The sequence below is a fragment of the Sminthopsis crassicaudata genome, chromosome 3, assembly GCF_048593235.1.
Source record: "Sminthopsis crassicaudata isolate SCR6 chromosome 3, ASM4859323v1, whole genome shotgun sequence".
Taxonomy (NCBI): Eukaryota; Metazoa; Chordata; class Mammalia; order Dasyuromorphia; family Dasyuridae; genus Sminthopsis; species Sminthopsis crassicaudata.
Genome location: NC_133619.1, coordinates 145935485 through 145956398, shown reverse-complemented (window position 1 = coordinate 145956398; position 20914 = coordinate 145935485). Strand labels below are relative to the sequence as shown.

Below are 20914 nucleotides of genomic sequence, written 5' to 3'. Positions count from 1 at the left end.
AGAAAAATCAGATAATAGAGGTTGAATACTAAATAATGGCACATCTTGTAAAAAATAATAGCCAATTTCATGAATTATGACCTGGAGACCATCAAAGACAGTTAGAAAACATGTAGGTATTCTTAAAAAAACAAAATAAACCTAAAACATCTGATAAAAATATGTAGGCACTTTGGTAAGACAGACCACCAATGGAAAAAAATGCTATAAACAGCTATCAGTATTGTATTTTGTATTTTTGAAAGAAACCATCAACCAAATTATGTGGTAAATCCTGAAAGCATAAAACCCACTTGAGACTCAAATCATCTGTATACCTCTTCCTAAATTGTAACTTGGGTGTTCCCTCACACTTCATAGTTTTTGTGCGTCCTGGACAGTACTTACTGGTTGATGGACACTTGCTATGGGACCATCTTAGGGAGACATTTGTCTTCTAGCTGGTAGAGAGGGAAATTTGCAGAGTAAGATAAGGAAGAAACTATTGGAATCTCTAAAATATCATAGTGGTAGTGGTTTCTTTTTATAGGGCATTGTTGGAATATTTTGACTAATAAAGTCTTATCATATGGACTGAGACGTTGTTTAATTAGTATTTCCATCACATTGGTTAGCATAAGTAATAGTGCCCCATAAGTTATAGGAATATCCTGGGTTTTCAGACTCAATAAACAAATGAATTTCATGGAAGCTCAAAAAACAAAACAAAACAAAAACAAAAAGCAAACAAACAAAAAACAACCCCACCCAACCCCCCTATAAAAAAGGAAAGGGAAGGTACTTATGTTAAACTATAACCCCAAGCCCTATTTTTTCCTGTCCAAGGTTTTGAAGAAATGATGGCCATTCCAAAGCATGAGACCACACTAGCAACTGTCCCTGTTACAGCTCCATTTCCCTTCTGTAAAACTGTGAGAGATATCCTTCACCTAATGGACAAACTGGATGGTGCTCATGAATTATATATATTTACTTTGGAGCAAAAGCACAGATACAAATAAGCAAATATAGAGAAGATGAGGGAGCAGTCCCTGTCTTATTCTTGCTTTATTTATATTTGTGTTTTTCTTAAGCTTATTCTGTAAAATAATACATTTGCAGGATTTTATAGCATTTTTTTCATTAATTCATGTGAGCAATTCTCTCCTGATGTTGCCTGGTGTCCATTTGCTTATGGCATGAAGATGCAATGAGAAAAAGAGAGATAAAAAGACAGGCAGACAAAGACACAGAGAGACAGAGACAGAGAGACACAGAGAAAGAGAGAGGGGGGGGAGGAGAGACTCAGAGATAGAAAGAGACAGAGATAGAGGACATAGAGAGAGAGAGAGAAAGAGAGAGAGAGAGAGAGAGAGAGAGAGAGAGAGAGAGAGAGAGAGAGAGAGAGAGAGAGAGAGAGAGAGAGAAAGAGAAAGAGAGAGAGAAAGAGAGAGAGAGGGAAAGAATGAGAGAGAGAACTTTTCTAGTGCAGGATTGGGAGATCCAGCCCTAACTGATTATAATTAAATTTTGCTTTTTTTTACTGAGGTCACAAGCATGAAGCAAATTTTTTCTTATAAGTGTAGAATCATTATGAATTCAGGAATATCTCATAATGTAAGTCCAATTTCAAAGTCCAATTATTTTCATTATATTTGTTACATTCCTGCATGAGTACTATGTCCTTCTACTTCTCTTGCATTTCCTCCTTTTAGTTGGGAGGGAGAAGGCCTCAGGCTCTCCAAAACTTATTTCTTTAATGGTTAAGTTATAGCTCAGCCTCTGGCTATAACTAAAATATCATCTTGGGGTGGTTGCAGAGGCTAAAGATTCAGTGAAGGGACAAGTACATGAATAGTTATTACCTGCTTCTTCAGTTGCTAGTCCCAAATTCTGCAACATTTTTCTCTCAACATGATTCCTGCTCAGTTCATTTCCCTTCAGTCCCAACTTACCTATTTTGGTTACTGCTTAATATTTGCCCATCACCACCCTGTCCCTGCTCATCCTTGTGTCCTTTCTGGCCTTGAGCATGACAACAAAATGTTAAGAACAGTTCTTCTCTGGATATCTATGTAAGAGGAAAATTAATGATCTTTCTTAACTACAGCAAGAAATATTATTCTGATCATTTCACTGTAAGGGCAAATAGTGACCTCCTCAGCTTTGGCAAGAAAATAGCAAATAACAAACCAGAATCAGTCATATTGCTTAGAGGAGGGTGAATGTGAACCTCAGTCTTGAGAGGAAAACTGTTTTTGTCCTTCCTTAATTCCCTACCTATGGCTCTAGTCAGTGATCCATTCTTTTTCCCAATGGCTTCTTATAAGCTGATTCTATCTATGCTCCAATGATCTGCTGACTTGTCACATACAACTCAGCATATCTACATGTCTGCATCTGTTCAATTTAAAATCTCCTTGAAGATATAATTTAATCTTCTTAGTATCTCCAATGATGTTTAGATTATGGTGTGGAATATTATAGATGTTCAATAAATATTTGCTAAATGATAAATGAATCCTCAACAGATACATATTTACTGACTTTTCTCTCTAATATTGTACATGATAGGTGTTCAATAAATATTTGCTAAATGGTAAATGAATTCTCAACTGGCACTTACTTTTTTCTCCAATACTGTACTATAGGAAAAGGATCTAGTCCTGTGATTTTATTGACTAAATAGAATTCCTGAGTGAGGAAAATATCTACCAGTGTGGATTGGCACTAGCTGAAACTTACAGTATTAGAGAGATGCTTGGGAAACTGAGAAATTTTGTGACCTGCCCAGGGACACACTGCCAAAAGGTATCAGAGGCTGGATTAGAATCCATGTCTTCCTGTCTCTAATGTGCGTTCATCAATCATTGTGCCATACCTTCTTTAAAAACTTTAAAAATTTTGTTGTTCCAGGGTATAAAACTTACTTTCAAATGACCCTGGCCACTATCATGAAACAGAGCAAGGTATTGTAGAGAATGTAGCTTTGGAGTAGAAATCTCCTATATGCTTCCATTTGTACAATAGATATTGGCATTGCCTACTAGAAGATAGACCACTGGAGAATTACAGAAACCAGTTTTCTGGTTTGGATGTGAGAGAATTAGGATCACTTCTAATTTAAAGAAAATTTTTTCCTAATGAAGAAAAAAAAATTAGCATGTCTAACTAACTTCTTGAGAAAATTGAGACACTATAATGCTCAAACAGCTAATTACATTTAGTTTATGTTCACTTTTTTATAGACAGTCACTTAAAATAAATAATTCTCATATAGAAACTCAAGAAATAGTCATATTTTGAAAGATTAAGCTTAGAAGGTATAAGAAAAAACTGTGCTATATTCTACACTCTAGACTTCATAAAATGCCATGTTCTGTCATCCTATAAGAATGTGACATTTTCATGACATTATATTTTTATATCTTCCTATTGCTTCCTTTTGCAACTGACATCTTTTTTTATGCTTTTAAATTTTTTCTTTTTATGCCAACCATTTAAAAATAAAATCGATAAACCCAGGAAGGAATTTCTACCTCATTCAACATGAAATTGCATGCTAGGGCCATGACAAAAAAAAACAAAAAACAAAACTGTCATTTAGTTTTAAAAATATGAATATCTTTAAGGGTTTTATATATATGTTTGTCATATACAGCCACATTTGTTTATTTATTTAATTTTTATTCTTTGAGATGGTAAGGTGGAATGGTGTAGTATGCTTCAAAAAACCTGATTCAAATCCTAGCTTTGCTACTTATTTCTTGTCTGACCTTGAACATGTGGCTTAATATTTCTCAGTTTCTCTTTTTTATCTGTAGAATGTGATGGATTGGGCTAAAGAATGTACAGGCAAAATAACTTTTTAAAAAACCTATGTTTCCTGTACATAGGGATATATTGATCCAGGTAATCTACTTTTAAATATTTCAATGTGAGCATTTACATCTCAGAAATCAGCAAATGCTGTCAGTCAGGGCTTGATTTATTGTTTTGTTTATTACTGTGCTAGTTGTTAAATATTTATCACCACACCCATGCCTGTTTTACAAAAAGGCAAAGGAATGAAGTATGAACTATTTCTGTACAGCAACAGGTACTCCTAGAGACAAATATACAAAAAATTGTATATACTTAAGCATTGTTGGCCCATAATAATATTACATTGCAGGTTTACCATAAAGAAAAAGTCAAAGACTTTCTATCAGCAACATGGCTATTAATTAGTTTGAACTATAGAGTCATTAAAAGATGAATGATGAAAAATAAGAGATTAAGAACCTGGAGGACATATTGATCTATTTTTCATTGATGCAAGGAGAATACTTCCTGGTTGACAGATACTGTTCAGCAAGAAACTGTAATCTTTTTCTATAGTATATTCAATTCTAAATTGGCTCCCTTCATTTTAAAGTGCTCTGCGTAGAAGATACAGATACTTTGACTTTGCAATCAAAGGCTAAAACTTACTTTTTTAAAAGCAATGTCATATTAGCAGACAGGTGCTAAGTAACTTTATTGGCAATAAACTTGTTTCAACATATTAAGACCTGTTAAATAGACCAAAATATGTAATTCAGTTACAATTAAATAAATTGGACAATCTGTGAACATCTTTATATTTCCCCATTAGTTTCAAAGTGTGTATTCTAACATGACAGCTTCTGGACCAATCCCATTTAGTTATTTGGATCAAGTCTTTTCTACTCATCAGTGGAGATATTTAAAGAATTTCTGTAAGTACAGGACAAAAAATGGAATAAGTATCATGGTTTCTAGTTGCTAATGAAATAAAAAAGATTTCCTAAGATTCCTCATGAGAATAGATTTGTCCTGACATTCAAATTAATAATTAAATGGAACTGATATATAAATCATAAACATAGTTGGATATTGTTTCATCATGCAATTATCTCAGGAAATTTTAATATAGCTTCCTTATTTTAACAGAAATAAATTTTTGATGCCATAAGGTAAAACTTTTCTAAAAAATACCAGTGCAACCCCTTTTTTTTTCAATTATCCTAAACCCATGGCATTCCTTATCAGACTAAATAATTAGAATTTCTATGGTTTTTATCATTTCTTTCAGTTTTTATTCATTTCTCACAGTATTTTGGTAAACATTACTGGCTTTAAAGTTAGTTCCAGAAAATAGACCTAGTTTCTATAGGAAATATGACTAAGGATTTATCCTCTTCATTTAAGAATCAGATTCCTTACTAAACTAATTTCTAAACAAGATACTAGTTAAGATGTTCAAAGTTTCCTTCTTTCCTTTAGCTTGAAGTTAATTCTGAAGAGAGGAATAATAATGGCTTGCTCTTTGATTGCATAAGATCAGGGGTATTTCAAATAATCACTTTATTTTTTATTATGTCATCACAATTGGTCTTAAAATATGATGAGTGATATTAGAATTATAGGGGCTGCTAGATGGTGTGGTGGATAGAGAATCAGCCATGAAGTCAGGAAGACCTGAGTTAAAATATGATCTCAGACACGTAACACTTCCTAGCTGTGTCACCTGGCCAAGTTACTTAACCCCAATTGTCTCAGCAAAAAAAAAAAAAATATATATATATATATATATATATATATACATATATACATATATATATATATATATATATACATATATATATATACATGAATAATAAAAGCTTGAGCTTTGAATGACTGGTGCTAAGCCCATTAGAATAGAAAACTAAGGTAGGGTGAGAGGGTGGGAAGTGATACTGGTGTAAAGTAGTGGCTGTTTATAATTTTGATGCTCCATGGAATAGTAGTTCAGTCCATGTGATAGATATGATGATGAAGATAGGCTGATGAGGGTGATTATGTAATTGACATAGAAGAATATCTGGAAGATGGCACTGAGAAAGTAGAAAACTCAAAGCCTGGAGATAGTACCTCTCTTCTACCTCCATTATCAAAGGTTATCTACAAAGCCCCAGTTACAACAGGAGAAGTTTATTTTGCAGATACTTTCTACATGGGTTGGATGGATTTTATCCAAAGTCAAGAAGGATGATACTGATAATTAGATTGCCAAATATGATGGCAAATGGGAAGTGAAAGAAATGAAGGAATCTAAACTTCTAGGAGATAAAGCACTTGTGCTATTATCATGAGCCAAATATCATGCCATCTCTGCAAGGTTAAACAAGCGCTTTATATTCGACTCTAAGCCCCTTTTGTGTGCTATAAAGTCAATTTCCAAAATGGAATAGAGTATGTGAAATTGTTTTCAAGAACCCCTGAATTAAATCTGGATCATTACCATGACGAGATCCCTTGTGCGATGTTTGGTCCTGATAAATGTAGAGAGGACTTTTCATCTGGCAGAAAAACCCAAAGAGAAGCATGCTAAGAGATTAGATACAGATCTAAAGGCCTACTTTACACATAAGAAAACACATTTGTATACTTTAGTCTTGAATACAGATAATAGCCTTGAAACATTAGTTGATCAAATGGTTGTGAATAGTGGGAAGTTGCTCAATGATATGATTCCTCCTGATCCTCCCTGAGAAATTGAGGACCCAAATGACCAGAAGCCTGAGGATTGGGATAAGAGACCCAAATACTAGATCCTGATTTTGTCAAACCCAATGATGGGATCTGCTCCAATCCAGATAAGGATGCTAAAATACCTGAAGGCTGCTTAGATGATGAGCCTGAATATGTATCTGACCCAGATGCTGAGAAGTCAGAGGATTGGAATGAAGATATGGATAGAAAATGGGAAGTTTCCCAAATTACAAACCCAAAGTGTGAGTCAACCCCTGGTTGTGGTGTCTGGCAAAGACCTACCATCGACAATACCAATTACAAGGGCAAATGGAAAGTATCTATGTTTGACAGTCCTAACCACCAGGGAATCTGAAAACCCAGCAAGAATCCAGATTTCTTTGAAAATCTAGAGCCTTTCAAAATGATACCTTTCAGAGTTGTGGGTCTGGAGCTGTGGTCCATGACCTCAGGAATGTTTTTTTTAATATTATTATTTGTGCAGAACAAGGAGTTGCAGATGATTAAGCCAATGATGGGTGAGGGTCTTCAGAAAACTATTGATGGGGCTGCAGAGCCTAGTGTTATGGGGACACTGTGTGAGGCAGCTGAGGAACATCCATGGCTGTGGTGTTATTATTGTTTCTTGTGATCTTCTTCTGCTGTTCTGAAAAGAAACAGCCCAGCACTGTAATGTATAGGAAGACTGATGCACTGATGCTGCTCAACCAGATGGGAAAGAAGAGGAAGAGGAGAAAGTGGAGGAAAGGGGGAAAAGAGATGAAAAAGGAGAAACTGAAGAGAAAATTGAAGATAAAAAAGTGATACTGGAGAGGATGCAGGAGCTCTTAGTTAAGAGGATGAATATAGAAGACCTAAAGCAGAGGAAGAGGAAGTTTTGAACAGATCACCCAGAAAAAAAAAAAAAAAAAAAAAAAAAGCTATGAAGAGATTGAAAGAAATCAGGAACTTGATCTGTGATTTCCCCTTTTCTTCTACCCTCAATGTGATTCTAGGAGAGGAGCTGGATACATCTTGTACGCTGAAACTCAGAAAAAACTCAAAACTTTACCACCAACAACCAAATATCCAATGAAATTTTGAGCAACTAGTTGTAATTTTGACAAAAAGAACACCATACTTGTAGAAAGAAAGCATTTAATGTAAGGTTTACAGATTCTGGATGTAACTTGAAACAACTAACCTTTTGGATTATTTAGGGTCTTGGTTTTTTGGTTTGTGGTTTGAAAACATAAGAAATAGAATATTAGAATATTGCCAATCTTCAAGAACATTGATTTAATTTAGTGTATTAATCTACCCAAGGAAAAAAACAGCAAAGTTTAGAAAAATACTAGGTGATGAAATGTAGTTTTTATAACATAGGTCTTAAAAAACCCCCAAAACTATGATATTCCAAAACAAAACAAAAAGGATAGGAAACTAAGACAGAGAAGGAATAATCTGTTAAAAGTGCTCCTATTGACCAAAGCATATGTCTTTTGATTCTACACAGTTCTATTTATATTAATCCCTGTTGTTTTATCAATGAATGTATTAAAAGGATTTCTTTGGAGTTGGGAAGTCTATACTTATAGTATTTATGTGAGGCACTCACAATGAGTTCCATTCTAGAAGATCAGTAACTTATTTTAACTAATATTCTTATAGAGAAATTTAAAATTAACTGAAAGAGGTCTTCCATATTTGTTTCTTTGTGTACTTCTATTTTCATGGGTTCTACAGTCTTTTTTTTTTATTAAAACTTTTTATTTTCAAAACATACGCACGGATAATTTTTCAACATTGACCCTTGCATAGCCTTGTATTTCCTTTCTCCCACTCCCTTTCCTTGATGGCAAGCAATCTAATACATGTGAAAATATATGTTAAACCTAATACGTGTAAACATATTTTTACAATTCTCTTCCATAAGAAAAATCAAATCAAAAAGGAAAGTAAATGAGTAAGAAAACAAAATGCAAGTGAACAGCAATTCAAAAAAGTAAGAATGTTATGTTGTGATCCTCATTCAGTTACCAGATTCCTCTCTCTAGGTGTATGTGGTGTAATCTTTCATCACAAGATTATTGGAACTCATTTCATTGTTGGAAAGAGTCATGATCATCAGAAATGATCATCATATAATATTGATATTGCTGTGTACAATGATCTCATTGTACACTGCTCATTTCATTTAGCATTAGCTCATGTAAGTCTCTCCAGGCCTCTCTAAAATCTTCCTCCTGATCTATAACATTCATATATCATAATTTATTCAGCCATTCTTGGGTTCTACAGTCTTAGGAGAAAGATGCTTTTCTGGTTTTCTAAAATTAGTAATTCTCACTTTCCCTTGAATACAATCTCTTCCTATATTTTAAAGCAATTTGATACTACCATTAATACTCTGCTTCTCTAGATTCTTCAGTTTTTCAACTTTGTTCCATTTATTTCCACTCATGCCCAGTTTTCCCCTATTTTAAAAAAATAACTTTACTTGACCTTTCTTCTTTTTGAAACTATGATTCTGTTTCTTTTATTTCTTTTACATCACAATAATTGAATGAGTGGTTTACTCTTGCTACCTCCAATTTTTCAAAACACAGACCAGTCTTAACCTTTTTCCTACTATTTACTCAATCAGCTCACTGAAATAATTCTAAAAAATAACCATAACCTCTCCCCTATCTGGCAGAATCCAATGGCCTCTTCTCAAATGTTTGTCTTCTTTAACTTCTCTGTTTCAAATGACAAGAGTTGGCTATACCCTTTCCCCACCCCCATAAAATACTTTTGTTTCTGCCCTTGGCTTCTAGTATATTGAAATCTACTGGCTTTTCTTTGACTTCTGGGACCAATCCATTTCTGTGTTTTGGGATGGTTCCTTTTTTTTTTTTCTAATCTAGATATTTATTTTTGCATGTTATTGGAATATAATTAAAATGTAATGGAAGGTAGGATTTGGTATCTTTGGTAAAGACCAGCTAAGGTGTCTCTATTGGACTGAGAAATAAGTCAGATAATTGGTTAGTCAGCGAAAGGCTCAAAAATAGAAAACAGAATGAAACTAATTGATAAAAATTAGAGAAACATAATAGGGAGGAAACAGGTGAGTGGAGAAAGTAGGAACTGAACTGTGGATGCAACTTGCTGAAGGAGAGAGTATTCCAATTTCTGACCTCTTTTTTTTTTTTAAATGCATCCTTGTATGTATTAGTCACTAAAAGAATTATAGAATCTCAGAATACAAAGTAACCTCAAAGACCAATTAGTTAAGTCTGTACCAGACTTAAATAGAGTCTCTTCTACAACATAGCTGATAAATGGTAATCTAGGCTTTGTTTGAAGACTTCAAGTAAGGGGTACTCAGTACCTCCTGAAGCAGCCCATTCTACTTTTGAAATTATAAAAACTAAATATCAACTTCAAAATTAAAATGCTTATATTTTAGTGGACAGTAAATGATTTTTTCTACTGTATGAATGATTCCTGAATCAGTTGAATGTGTATAGCAATTGTATTTAATTCAAATAGAAATGTGGGCCATTAAACTCTACAGAAGGATTCTTAACAGTACTATATCTACTTAAAGAATACTATACTAATATTTCACATCTTCCATCATATTTTCATTTATTCTGTTAGATATTTCTTTACCAAATTTAATCTTATTTAGACCACACATAGAAGTGTTGTGGGCCATAATTTAGCTGGCCATGTGTTTGACATATTGGCATAAAATCATATCTTCTTAATAGTGACAATGAAGATCAAAAATAGGGCATTTTGAAAAAAGAAAAAATATGGATGCAAATAAAATAGCTCGAATATAACCTCTATAAACAAGGTACTTATGCAAATTGGGAATTAATGGGAGGAAAATATATTAACAAGAATTAGAATAATTTCATTAAAAGTTTAATTGATACAAAGTTTTTTTTCATAACTAAGATAATGAAAGAGTCTAGAAATTATATTATGAGTTGTTTTGTCTCTTTGTAAACAGAGTAATTTAGTTGGTCTGTTTTTGTCCTTTATTCTCAACGAGGAGACATTTCATCACAATGTTGGTGCTAAGGTACAGTGTGTCTGACTGTGGCTGATAAGACTAATATGATCTCAAAAGTCTTTACCATAGGTTGGTCACAAACAGTCCCTATGAAAATTTGAAGTGGAGATACCTCTACTCTCTCTCGCATTTCTTGTGAGATACTGCAATTCCTCTTTGCTCATAGAGCATCAAACCTTCCTTGATGATGGGTACACCATTCTGGGTGATCCTTTTCCAATGTCAATTAAAAAGTTTTTCATAGAAACTTTGAGAGTGTCCTGGTATTAATTCTTCTGACCTCTATGTGAGTGCTTGTTTTGTGTGAATTTTCCATAAAATAGTAAAATGAGAACATTGTGGCCAGTATGTTAGAGTTTGCTTTCCAACAAATGTTGTATATAGACCTCTATTCTATTTCTGGAATTTCTCCTAGAGTTGTCAGGAAGCCAACACCATATAAACAATTCCTTACCCCATTTTGCTTTTTAATTTTTAAAACTTTTATGCTTATTTAGAAAAATAGAAAAAAGAAAGAAAAGGAAAACAAAACAAAATACCGTCATGTGCCTAGCAGAACATCGGGGATGATTCAAAATATATAACAATAGATTTCCAGTTCAAGAAAAGATATAGAATAGTAAAAGAAATTATATTCATTAATGTCCATCTTTGGTTACTTATAGATTGTTCTTTTGTTTTCTGCTGTGAATTTTAATTTTTTTTTAATTTTAAAATTTTATTCTTCCCCCCCCCCTTTCATGCCTCCCACCTCCTCCAAGCAGGCTATAGTTAAGCACAAATATATTTAATACTATACACACACACACACACACACACACACACACACACACACACACATATATATATATAATCTTCATATCCATCCAGTAACCTACACACATATACATGTATCTATATATGCACATAAATAGAACAACATGCATACATGTCTATATATGCTCAGATGCACACACATACACACATATTTACTCATATGTAAATATGCATCTAAAATATTAATATGGCTGGTATATAATGTAGATTTCTCTCTTGATTGAATCTTTAAATTTGACTCTGTTTAAGATCAATGATTACTAGCCATACATTTTTTTCCCTAATAAATTCGTCTCCAGATCCCTGCTATGGTGTTTGAATATATCTTTTCTTTCTTATCCCTGCTAACTCTTCTACTTTAATTCTGATCCTTAACTTGCCTTGCTATATTTTAATATCTTCCCACCCATGAATCCCTCCCTTGTCTTCTTCACCCACCCTTTGCTTCCTCCTTCCATCCATCCCCCCCCCCCACTAATTTTTTATAGATTTTGGAAGTTGCTATATCTTTCATTTTATATATATATATATATATATATATATATATATATATATATATATATATATATATATATATATATATATATATATATATATATATGTACTGTTGCCTATAAAACCCATTTCTCATTTGAGTAAGTTTTCAGAACTATGAGCCCTCCCCCTACCAAAGCCTCTGTGTCTATTCTTCTGTACCTCATTTGTATAAATCTTTCTTTTGAATGACCCAATTACTGATGTCAATTTTAAACATATGATATATATTTCCATGTAAAAGAAATTTGTCCATGTTAAATTCCTTAAAAATAATCTTGAATATTGACTTTTATTTGTTGAATTTACTATTGAGTTCAGGTTTAGTTGAAAGAAAATATTGAAAATCTGCAAGTTTATTGAATGTCCACTTTTTTCCCCATGCAATATTAATTGAATTTTTCTGCATATGATATTTTTGGGCACAGAGCTAGTTCTTGCCAGTATATATTATTTTATTGTGACTGTGATAAATCCTGTATAATTCTAATTGTAGTTACAACATATTTGAATTCTTTTTTTTTTCTTATTTCTTACAAAATTTTCTCTTTGATATTGACGTTTCAAAATTTGCTATAATATTCCTATGTATTTTCCACAAGGGATCTCTTTGAGTTGGTGATCAGTGGATTTTCTTCTAGTTCTATTTTCTCCTCATGTTCTGTCACTCCAGGATAATTTTCTTGGATTATTTCTTACATTATTGTATCAAGGTTATTTTTTTGGTCACAGCTTTCAGGTAGCCCAATTATTCTTATGTTGTCTCTTCTTGATCTATTCTCTATGTCTGTTTTTTTTTTTTTTTTATTGAACTATTTCTCATTCTGTTCTATTGTTTTTTCTTTATATTCTGTTTTGTTATTTATTGATCTCATAGCTTCATTGGCTTCCCTTTGTCCAATTCTGATTTTCAAAGAGTTATTTTCTTCATCAAGACTATGTTAACTTTTTTTTTCATAATCATCTTGTTTTTCTTGGATTTTAATTTTTAAAAATTTTTCTTCCATGTCTCTCATTTGATATTTTTTATTATTTGAGCTCTTTGATAAATTCTCTCTAGGCAGGGAGCCATTTCATATTGTTCTTTGGGATAGAAGAAGCTTTTTTTTATTTCAGTATCTTCCTCTGAAGATGAACTCCAGTCTTCCCTATTCCCATAGTATGTTTCTATGGCTGGATTGTTTCTTCTTTGGCTGCTCATTTTTTTAAATGAGAAAATATCAGTGTAACCATGTCTAATCATTTAGTGGTGGAGTAAGGGTATGGTGCCTCTAGCTTCCCTTCAGCTTTCCCCTCTGACCTGGAGTCCTAAATCATAAACTCTCTTCCTCCTTCGAGTGCTGCATCTAGCAGTATCCCTGCCACACTGTTTCTGTACTCACTGTGGGGCTGTTTTTTTCTTGCCCAGGGCTGTATCTCTGTAGCACATGTGGGCCTGAAGGTCCTAATCAGAAGAGTCCCTCAGTCTTCCAAGATTCAGACTCCTGACTGCACAATGTTCAAATTCTGGGAGGTGAAAATTTCTCTGAGTCCTGCTGAGGCTCCAACTAAACTCAGTTCACTGCAGGAGTCCCCACTTGAGTTAGCCAGATGTGTTTCTACTTCACACTGGTTAATCTCCAATCTGGGATCTTTCTTCAGATCTTCTTGGGTTATAGAGATAACTTAGTACCTTCCCCAAGCCTTCTTGATGTTTTCACCATTCTATGTTCACCCTGAGGCATAAATTTGTTCTATTTGTGAGGAAATCTGGAAAACTTGAAATTTACCAGCCTACTCTACAATCTTCATAGAATCTTCCCTCCTAACTCCATTCTCAGTAGTTATAAACTATATTGACTCAGTTTTCCCTCCAAGTTATCAAGAAACCAATTCCACTTAGCTCCCATTTAATTTATTGATATTAAGTCTTCTGAGTCTCATCCTTCTTTGGGGCCACTACTTTTATTGAATAAAAATATTTAGCTTGGCGAATTAAGTAAAAAAATAGGTAAAACACTTTAACTGATGTCTTTTGATTCATGCATAAATTGGAATCAAGTCAGGCAGAATTGTACAAAATTGTTAACCTTACTCACTCTTCTGGAGTCATCGGAGTCAAAAAAACAAAACAAAACAAAACAAAAAACTAAAGACAACTGGTGATGGCTTGTGGTCATGGTATCTTCAATGTCTAACCAAGCTCTAAGCATTCCACAGCACTTGATTCATCCACCTTCAGGGTCCTTTTAGAAGAAATTCATTCATGTGCTTGGAATGGATACTACTCTAACTCTTTGAGCCCTTAGTTACCCTCTGCCTGGTTAAAGTCCTAGGTTTGGCTGCTGGTCATGTTACAGCTTCTTGGAGCTGGGTTAATCAAAAGCATATCAAAATGGAAAGCAATCCTGAAGAGGATTGGGCAGCCCTCAAAGTAGAAGTACTAATCTTCCTTAAACACACCTCAAACTCAGCAGAGTGACATGGCAATGTTTTTTTTTTTTTTTTTTTTAATTATTTGTTTGTTTGTTTTTTGTTTTGCATTTTTTTTCATTATGTCCCATGATATTCTTGATGTTTTGATCCTTCAGATGAAATTTGTTATTATTTTTCTAGTTCTAGTATTTTTCTAGTATTTTGGCATTTTGACTTATATGACTCAGAATAATAAATTAATTTACATGATACTGTAATTGTTATTACATTGAAAAAATACTTATGAACATTTAGTATTTCTCTATTTAAGTCTGTTTTTTTGTGTAAAGAATGTTTTGCAGCTGTATTCATGAAGTTCTTGTATGTATCTCAGGAGGTGGATGCCCAAATATTTTATAAATTACACAACTCCTGGGTTTTATAGGCAATATATAGAAATGTTAAAAATGTACCCTTATCCCTTGTAAATTTATAGAAGTTAGGAGTCCAGGGCAGGCAATGGGATGAATTGGAAAGTCCCTGTAAAGTTTTTTGGTCCTCTTCATACCAAAGAATTCTGGCTTCAATTAGTGCCTTTTCTAATCCTGTCATAGGGGGTGGACAAAGCTGCTTCATGGGCGGTGCTGATTGTGTCACTATCCTTCCTCCTGCCTCCACCCACGACAGGGAAATTGATTGGGGGGGGGGGTCATGAGATGGAGAATGCACTATTGGCTCCTGCTGTGAAGCACCACACTCCTTAATTTCATCAGCACAGTATTTAACTCCTTTCTTGTCTAATTCTTCGGGATTTTCAGCTATTTTGTCAATACCAAGCCCCTCCTCCTCTTTCTTCTTTATTCTAAAATGTATGTAATTCCTTAAAGCCAATTGTATTATATTGTGTATTTATAGAATGTTTCTTCAGGAAATTAATCAAGACCATATTCAATTGTTGCTCTCCCACTAGGGGCAGTGACACAATCAACAACATCTATGAAGCAGCTTTGTCCACTCCCTATAACATGATTAGAAAAGGCACTAATTAAAGCTATGAAAGGACAGGATATATCTGATTTAAGAATAAAAGCATATCCTGTGATTGAAGAATTTGATTCTTCAGGTCAAGCCAGGACAAGATACACTCCTTTTGATCTGGAAATTATCAAAGATCTGAAAAAGAGTTGCACTCTTAATGTGGCTATATCATCTTATGTTAAGATGGTATTAGAGAATTTGGCTTTTGAAATTTTAATCCCCAATGATTGGAAATCACTATGCTCTGAAAGCCAGTAGAAGATACACTCCTTTTGATCTGGAAATTATCAAAGATCTGAAAAAGAGTTGCACTCTTTATGGGGCTAATCATCTTATGTTAAGATGGTATTAGAGAATTTTGCTTTTTAAATTTTAACCCCTAGTGATTGGAAATCTATAGCAAGGACATATTTAGAATCTGGACAAAACTTAACCAATTAGCAGTTAAAGGTCAGTATGTAGACACATTAGGACAGATTACTCTCTGACGGCATATGAGCAAATTGCTGCTGCTGCTATCAAAGCATGGAGTACCCTCTCAGAAAGACAAGGAAGAGGGGAAGCCTTCAAGAAAATAACTCAAGGCCTAAATGATCCCTTTGCTAATTTTGTGGGATGTCTGCAGACAGCTGTCATACAAACTATTAGTGAAAATGCAGCAACAGGAATAATGATAAAACAACCTGCTAGAGAAAATGCTAATGAAGTTTTTAGAAGAATTATACTAGAACTACATAAGGATGCTCCTTTAGAGAAGATCATAAGACACTGTGCCATAGTGGGCACAAATTCCTTTTATATTCAGGCTATGGAATGCAGAATATGGAAATTCAGGGTCCCTCTTGGCAAGGGCCTTCCAGAGAGACCCTTCAATGCTTTAAGTGTGGTAAAGTAGGGCATCTGAAAGCTCAATGTTGACATAGCGACAGAGTGAAAAAACAGGGTGAGAAAACAAGACCCAAACTCTTTGTCTAAAATGCAACAGAGGCTTTCATTGGGCATCAGAATGTAGACTGATTCAGGGAAATTGAGAGGGGAAGCCCAGCTCTAAGACTCCAGGCAAAGTACAGGTGGGGCATGATGGCAGCCCAGGTTACACTCAAAGAGTCTTTAGAAGTTCAATTCTCTGATATGATCAATCAGCCAAAAAAACAATCTGATGGGAGAAAGGGATTACATTTGGGGAGAATACAGGTTTTATAACTCAACATAAAGCAGGGTCCAGGATGAACAGCTCCAATATAATTGCCAGTGATAAGGAGAGATCCAGAAAATGGTGAATGGAAAGGACCAGATACATTAACTGTTTGGGGGAGAAGGTTTACTTGTATCTCTACAGATGGAGAAGGAATCAGATGCATGGCAATGAGCACCTTGAGAGAGGCACAAAAACAGAAAAAAAACTCAAAACAAAGGATAAGACCTAAGAAACATATGACACTGAAAGAGCATGGCTGACAATGAGGTTGTTGCAGAACTTTAAAACTATCAGGAATCATTGGATTCCCTAATATGAAAAATTGTTGATGACTGTTGCAGAACTTCAAAATCAGCAGGAATCACTGGATTCCCTAAGACATGATAAGACTGATACAGGTCTTCAAAACTTTCAGGAATCATTAGATTCCCTGACATATAAAGTAATGGACAAAGATTGGTTTTGAACAATTTTTTGGCTGCTGAAGGAGGTGTATATGTGATTGTTATTATATACCCTCCTTCTAGGACTTATGGAAATCTTTTATAATACCATGTTGATTCATATTGTTTGTTATATCACTACTTGCATGTATAATGCATGTTTGTACACCATATTGAGCCTATGCTGGCTGTGGGGAGAGCCATCACTACTAGCCTATGTTATATTACTATATGCTTGTGTAATACCTCTCATGCTGATGGATTTATGTATACCTGTTTCAAACCTGCTAACAAAATCTGGTTTGATTCTCCATTTCCCTTTGATGTTTTAACTCCCCTTTCTGAGAAGTCAGGGAGGGTGTGATCACCTCCTTTTTTGATGTTTTTACCCCCTTTCTTAGAAGTCGGGAGGAGTGTGATTACCTCCTTTTTGGGGTTCTCACCTCCTGAGAAGTCAGGAAGGGCATGCCAACCTATGTTCTAAAACAAAAGAAAGCAGGAGATGTAGAGGGCAGGAACACTGCAAAGGTGTGCTTAAGGCTCAGTATGATTGATTTAATCTTACAACAAGATGTTAACTCAGTCGAATTAAGATAATGATTATAATTTACATATACTTAGTATTTATTATAATTCTACAATCTTGTTGTAAGATAAAATGAATCATACTGAACCTTAAGTATACCTTTTTAGAGTTAGTGCCCTCTACACAAAAGGGAAAAAAAAAATTATCTTTTTTATGGTGTTAAATGTGGATCCATATCTAATTTCTGCCATACTAATTTCCAGTTTTCCCAACAGTTTTTTTTTCAAATAATGAATTTTTATCCCTAATGTTGGTATCTTTGGGTTTGTAAAAGACTAGATTGCTATAGATGTACCCTTTTTTTGTCCTTTGTACCTAATCTGTTCCACTGATCAACTGGTTTATTTCTTAGCCAATACCAAATGGTTTTGCTGACTGCTGCTATATAATATAGCTTTAGATCAGGTACACCTAGACCACCTTCATCAGACTTTTTTTTCATTAGTTCCTTTGCAATTCTCGACCTTTTATTCTTCCATATGAATTTTGTTGTTATTTTTTCTAGGCCATTAAAATAGTTCCTTTGGAGTCTTCTTGGTAAAGCACTAAATAAATAGATTAGTTTGGGGAGTATTGTCATCTTAATTATATTCACTCGGCCTATCCAAGAGCACTGAATGTCTTTCCAATTATTTAAATGTGACTTTATTTTTGTGGCAAGTGTTTTGTAATTTCTCTTATATAATTCCTGACTATTCTTTGGTAGATAGATTCCCAAATATTGTATACACTCAACATTTGTTTGGAATGGAATTTCTCTTTTTATCTCTTGCTGTTGCATTTTGTTGGTGATATATAAAAATGCTGAGGATTTATGTGGATTTATTTTGTATCCTGCAACTTTGCTAAAATTCTGAATTATTTCTAATAGCTTTTTAGCAGAGTCTTTGGGGTACTCTAAGTATACCATCATGTCATCTGCAAAGAGTGATAGTTTGATTTCCTCATTTCCTACTCTAATTCCTTGAATCTCTTTCTCGGCTCTTATTGCTGAGGCTAGCATTTCTTGTACTATATTGAATAGTAATGGTGATAGTGGGCAACCTTTTTTCACTCCTGATCTTACTGGGAAAGGTTCCAGTTTATCTCTATTGCATATTATGCTTACTGACAATTGTAAATATATGCTCCTGATTATTCTAAGGAATAGTCCATTTATTCCTATACTCTCAAGCGTTTTTAGTAGGAATGGATGTTGGATTTTATTAAATACTTTTTCTGCATCTATTGAGATGATCATATGGTTTTTATTAGTTTGATTATTAATATGGTCAATTATACTAATAGTTTTCCTAATATTAAACTAGCCCTGCATTCCTGGTATAAATCCTACTTGATCATAGTGTATTATCCTGGAGATGATTTTCTGAAGTCTTTTTGCTAATATCTTATTTAAGATTTTAGCATCAATATTCATTAAGGAAATTGGTCTATAATTTTCTTTCTCGGTTTTCGATCTACCTGGTTTAGGTATCAGTACCATGTCTGTGTCATAAAAGGAGTTTGGTAGGACTCCTTCATCCCTTATTTTTTCAAATAATTTATATAACATTGGGGCTAATTGTTCTTTAAATGTTTGGTAGAATTCACATGTGAATCCATCTGGTCCTGGGGATTTTTTCCTGGGGAGTTGATTAATAGCTTGTTCTATTTCTTTTTCTGAAATGGGACTATTTAAGCAATTTATCTGCTCCTCTGTTAATCTAGGAAGCCTATATTTTTGGAGGAAGTCATCCATTTCACTTAAGTTATCAAATTTATTGGCATAAAGTTGGGCAAAATAACTCCTTATTCTTTTTCTAATTTCCTCGTCATTGGTGGAAAGATGCCCCTTTTCATTTGTAAAAATAACAATTTGATTTTCCTCTATCCTTTTTCTGATCAGATTTACCAAAGGTTTATCTATTTTATTGTCTTTTTCATAAAACCAACTAATTCAATAGTTTTTTTTACTTTCAATATTATTGATTTCTCCTTTTAATTTTTATATTTCAAGTTTGATTTTTGGTTGGAGGTTTTTAATTTGATCTTTTCCTAGCTTTTTAAGTTGCAGGCCCAATTCATTAATCTTCTCTTTCTCTATTTTGTTCAAATAAGCTTCTAAAGATATAAAATTTCCCCTTATTACTGCTTTAGCTGCATCCCATAGATTTTGGTATGATGTCTCATCATTGTCATTATCTTGGGTAAAATTATTAATTGTTTCTATAATTTGCTGTTTCACCCAGTCATTCTTTAAGATGAGATTATTCAGTTTCCAATTACTTTTTGGTCTATTTACCCCTAACTTCTTACTGAATGTAGCTTTTATTGCATTGTGATCTGAGAAGAAGGCATTTATTATTTCTGCCTTCCTCCATTTAATTTTGAGATCTTTATGTCCTAATATATGGTCTATTTTTGTATAGGATCCATGAACTGCTGAGGAGAAAGTATATTCCTTTCTATCGCCATTCAGTTTTCTCCAAAGGTCTATCATACCTAGTTTTTCTAATGTTCTATTTATTTTTTAATTTCTTTCTTGTTTGTTTTGTGGTTTGATTTGTCTAAATCTGAGAGTGCAAGGTTGAGATCTCCCGCTGTTATAGTTTTACTGTCTATTTCTTCTTGCAACTCTCTTAACTTTTCCTTTAGAAAGTTAGATGCTATACCACTTGGTGCATATATGTTTAGTATCGATATAGCTTCATTATTTATGCTACCTTTCAGCAGTATATAGTTTCCTTCCTTATCTCTTTTAATTAGATCAACTTCTGCTTTTGCTTGATCTGAGATAAGGATAGCTACCCCTGCTTTTTTAGCTTTACCTGAAGCATAATAGATTCTGCTCCAACCTTTTACCTTTACTCTGTATGTATCTCCCTGCTTTAAGTGTGTTTCCTGCAGACAACATATTGTAGGGTTCTGATTTTTGATCCAATCTGCTATCCGTCTCCGTTTGATGGGATCGTTCATCCCATTCACATTTACAGTTAAAATTACTAATTCTGTATTTCCTGCCATCGTATTATCCCCAGATTATGCTTTTTCCCTTGACCCCCCTGATCCCCCTCCCCGACATTTAATTTACAGACCCCCTTGTGATGTGCAACCCTCCTTTTTTTTTTTAGTATCCCTCCCCCCTCCCTCCAAGTCCCTTCACTTATTCTCCTTTTCCTTTCCCCTTTTTCTCTCCCCCCTTTTAATGAGGTGAGAGAAAATTCTCTGAAAAACAAATATGTTAATTATTTACTCTTTGAGCCTCTCCTGATGAGAGTAAGATTCACACAATGATTCTCCCCCTTACTAAATTCCCTCAGATATGGTGTATTTTCTATGCCTCTTCCTGGGATGTAGTT

General features: G+C 34.0%; 1 pseudogene; it reads left to right on the top strand.

Moving 5' to 3' along the window:
- Positions 1-839: 839 nt before the first annotated feature.
- Positions 840-7591, top strand: LOC141561931 (calnexin pseudogene; annotated as a pseudogene).
- The last annotated feature ends 13323 nt before the right edge of the window (positions 7592-20914 follow it).